Below are 5,323 nucleotides of genomic sequence, written 5' to 3' on the forward strand. Positions count from 1 at the left end.
ATTTGGCTCAAAAATACCCCTCCCCTTAACGAAATTAAATTATTTCGATTGAATTAAACCCTAACTTTAACTTTTTAACCCTAATACTTTAATTTTTTTTACATAAAAGTATTTTTTTAATTTTAAAAATAAGATAATGAAAAAAAGTATTTGAATTATAATATAAATTGGTTTAATTTGTTTTGAAAAATAAACATACATTTATTCTAAAAAGGTATTTTCACTTTACACCTTTTTAATCTTTAAAGAAATTAAAGAAATTAATGAAATATAAATTTTCACTTAAAGAAATTAACGAAATAATAATTAAATGATAACTTTATATAAATTAACGAAATAATCAAAATAATTTAATTTCGTTAAATACCCCTTTGTTAAATATTTGGCTCAAAAATACCCCTCCCCTTAACGAAATTAAATTATTTCAATTGAATTAAACCGTAACTTTAACTTTTTAATCCTAATACTTTAATTTTTTTTAAATAAAAGTATTTTCTTAATTTTAAAATAAGATAATGAAAAAAGTATTTGAATTATAATATAAATTGGTTGAATTTTCTTTGAAAAATATACATACATTTATTCTAAAAAGGTATTTTTACTTTACATCTTTTTAATCTTTAAAGAAATTAACGAAATTAACAAAATATAAATTTTCACTTAAAGAAATTACCGAAATATAAATTAAATAATGAACTTTATATAAATTAACGAAATAATCAAAATAATTTAATTTCATTAAATACCCCCTGTTAAATATTTGGCTCAAAAATACCCCTCCCCTTAACGAAATTAAATTATTTCGATTGAATTAAACTCTAACTTTAACTTTTTAACCCTAATACTTTAATTTTTTTTACATAATTTTTTATTTTTAATTTTAAAAATAAGATAATGAAAAAAAGTACATTTGAATTATAATATAAATTGGTTGAATTTGATTTGGAAAATAAACATACATTTATTCTAAAAAGATATTTTTCACTTTACATCTTTTAAATCTTTAAAGAAATTAACTAAATATAAATTTTCACTTAAAGAAATTAACGAAATATAAATTAAATGATGAACTTTATATAAATTAACAAAATAATCGAAATAATTTAATTTCGTTGGGGGGGGGGGGTATTTTTGAGCCAAATATTTAACAGAGGGTTATTTTTGACCAATTTCAGATAGTTCAGGGGTATTTTTGATCATTTTTCGAATTCCATTAGAGGGAGGGATATTTTTGAGCCAAATATTTAACGGAGGGGTATTTTTGAGCCAAAAATCTAACGAAGGGCATTTTTGAGCTATTTCGAATAGTTCAGGAGTATTTTTGAGCTAAGTGAGAAGATTTAATGTAAATAGAAATACCTTGAATGTCAAAAATTTCAACAACTTGGTGTTTGTTTCCTTGCTCTTCATGATCATGGCCTCTTGGATACACTATATTCGAAATAAAATTGAAGGTTATTAACATGTTTAAGAGTTATACACACCACTTTTTTTCATAGAAATTCAATTGTAAGCTAGCACACAAATTAAACATAAAGAAAAAAATCATACAAGATTGACTATTATAAAAGAAAGTTCAAAGTACAGAAAAGATACAAATAATTAAAAAAAAAACTCATCGGACAAACTCCAGATAAGCAAAAAAAAAAAAACGTGATCCTATAAAGTATAAATTCAAGCTTGAGATTGAACACATAAACAAAAAGAATTCACAAATAAAATTTTGGCATTCGACTACATAATTTATATTAGTGTTTATATATGTACTATTATGCCTATAATTGTATGACAAGTTTTTTAATGTAGTAGGTAACTTTTTTTTTTTCCAAAAAAGTCATAGTTTTTCAATAAAACAAAAAGTAATATTAGCTTACCAAGTTTACAGTAACATCATAACAACTATATTTATGATAATATTTGTTTTTTCAAGAAATATATATTTTTTTATATTTTTGGACTCTTAATTTCCTTACATATATTTTAGGACTCTTAATTTCCCCATATATTTTAGGAATCATATTTATATATTTTAGGATTTTTAATTTATTTTCATATATTTATTTTATTATCAGTTCCATATATTTTAGGAGACCTTAATCTTTAATTTAATAAAATAATAATTGAACTAAAAATTTAAAAAGATGAATTTATCTATTGTAGAGTCTCTTAAGGATTTTGTTTTTCTAAAAATTATTATATTATATTAATTTTTTTTGGTTTCATGTAGGGGTGATTTTTTTTGTAGTTACAATTTTTTAATTATTATAATATATATTTTTTTTGATGGAATAGATATGCATTAATTAGTATATTATTTTTTTGGTTTCACGTAGTGGTGGGCTTTTTTTAGTTACAATTTATTTTATTATTATATTATTTTAAGGGTTTTTTTAATTACAAATTTTTATTATTATATTATTTTTGGGTTTTTTTAATTATATTTTTTTTATTATTATATAGTTTTTGTGGGTTTCACGTTAGGGGTGTTTTTTTTTTAAATTATTATTTTTTTAGTTAGGTTGGTATCAAGTTATCAGGTAATTTACGGTACATCATAATAGCTATATTTATGGTAATTTTTGTTTTTTCAAGAAATATATTTGTTTCCATTTTAGGACTCTTAATTTCCTTCCATATATTTTAGGACTCTTAATTTTCCTATATGTTTTAGGTTTCATATTAATATATTTTAGGACTCTTAATTCCATTCTATATATTTATTTAATAAAATAAAAATTAAAGGAAAAATGTTAAATGATTTTATCTATTGTAAAGTCTTCTAAGGGAGAATATTTTTTTTTTTAAAAAGTTTTTTTTCTTTTGGTTTCACGTAGGGGTGTTTTTTTTAACTAGTTTAAGTGTACGCGCCTTGCGCGTGTACCTCATTTTAATGAGTTAAAAAATTATATTAAATAGAATATTTTTTTTAAATAATTAGGATGAATATAATAATTAAATTTAATAATTTTTTAGTATGTAAAGATGGAGAATTTGTTTATTAAACCTAATCTTTACCAAAATATTTTTAAAAGTCGATCGACGTTCATTTACCATCTGTAAATTATAACAAAACAATACAATGATAGAGATATCAAAATAATACAATTAAATCTAATCTTTACACACATTTTTTTAAAAAAATTGTCCGACACTCATCTGCCACCTGTAAACAATAACAAAATAATACGATAATAGAGATATCAAAATAATACAACTAAACCTAACCTTTACATAAAAGAATTCTTCAAAGCCGACCAACATTTATCTATCACCTGTAAACTGCAATAAAATAATACAATAAAAGTGATATCAAAACAATACAATTAAACTTAAATTTTACACACAAAAATTTCTCAAATTCAATCGAGATTTATCTACGAACTGTAAACTACCACAAAATAACAAACTAATAGAGATATTGTGGTAATTTAATCAAACCTAACCTTTGCCTAAATTTTTTTTCCAAAATGGACCCACATTCATCTAGGATCTGTAAATTAAAATAAAATAATAAGATAATAATGATATCAAAATAATACAATTAAACCTAACCTTTACACAAGAAATTCTTTAGAGTCAACCGACATTCATCTACGACCTGTAAACTATAAAAAAAAATATATAATAGTGATCACAAAGCTTCAATTTTGATCCAACTAATTCTTGTTTGAACGGAAATTTTGACTCTAACGAATGATTTTGAATGAAAACAAAGAAGATATATATACATATATATACACATGTTGAATTCTATTACGCTATTACGCTGACAAAAAGAGTAAAGAAGTTAGGGGTTAAAAAATTAAGCATCCATCAATCTAGTCATGCAACCAAATCAAGTTAGATGAGCATCAATCATATTCTCTCAATAGGAAAATTAGTTTGTCTTCTAGTTTAATGTACATCTCAATATTTATACTAAGTATTTTCTTAATAGAGTCTTATTTTAGGAGTATTTTTCTAATTGAATAGTAGAAAGAAAAATATTAATTAATTCTCCTACCATATATTTTTGGAGTCATATATATTTTAGGAAGTCTAGTAGAAAGGAAAATATCAATTAATTCTCCAAACATATATTTTAGGAGTCCCACAATTTTAGGAAGTTTAGTTAATATAATAAAAAATAATTAAATAATAAATTAAAAAAATAGTAAAAAGATAATTTTGTCTAAAGAATATTATTTTAATGAAGGGTAAAAAATTCAAATCACTTTTCTAATGGTCTTCACACTTTTAATATATTATATAGATATATAGATAGATTATATTATTACTATTGTTATTATTATTATTATTATTATTATTATTATTATTATTATTATTATTATTTAGCCGCACGTGCACTTTTGATTATCTAAATTAAACGATTTTATCTATTATGAAGGCTTTTAATGAAGTGCAAAAAGTTTAAAACATATATTTTACTGTAAGCACGTCTATATTTTATCATCAGAAATTTCAAGTGGTTAATGAATTTAATATATTGTAGATGTAAATGTTGATTTATAGACATTTAAAATCTTCTTAAAATCAAATTTAGTTGATTTAGAATTCTTAAACTAATGAAAAAAATATTAGTTGTCCCTTCTAATAAGGAAAGGTTTACCATAAATATATTTAATTAATTTTCAACTATTAAATATCAGATAAAAATAGTAAAAAGTTGATTTTGTCTAAAGTAAAGACATTTAATGAAGGGCAAAAAGTTGAAATGATATTTTTAAGGCCTTCACACTTTTAATATATATATATATATATATATATATATATGATACATGCTCCACACGTGTATCTTACTTCAATGAGATTAATTTTATAAAATTACTTCAATATTATAAAAGAAAATATGTCTTGATTAATAAATAAAATGGATCGCTTTATTAAATACAAAAACACTTAGATAGAAAATTAATATGTTCGTACAAAATCATATAAAAATGTTAAAAATCATTTTAAACGACAGTAAGAAAAACTACCAAGGCTAATGACCAAAAAAAGTGTTGAGGTCGAAATAAATAGGGCGTTATACGGAAGATAATAATTGCAAACCATAGTGAACACAAATCAGATGACAAATAAATTTATGCTAAAAAATATATTATTGATATGATTTTGGTCAATTAATCTAAATATTAAAACCTTATATTGATTCTTACATCACATTCCTCAAAATCATGATATAGTTTAATTAGTTGAATTCAAATTTTTAAATATTTAAGCAAACCAACTAAATTAAACAAAACGTATACTTAGCAATTAGCATACACATCCAAACCACAAATTACATTAACAAATACAACTAGTTTCGGTATTTTCTCGC

This window comes from Capsicum annuum, unplaced genomic scaffold (genome assembly GCF_002878395.1).
Source record: "Capsicum annuum cultivar UCD-10X-F1 unplaced genomic scaffold, UCD10Xv1.1 ctg5038, whole genome shotgun sequence".
In the NCBI taxonomy this organism is placed as follows: domain Eukaryota; kingdom Viridiplantae; phylum Streptophyta; class Magnoliopsida; order Solanales; family Solanaceae; genus Capsicum; species Capsicum annuum.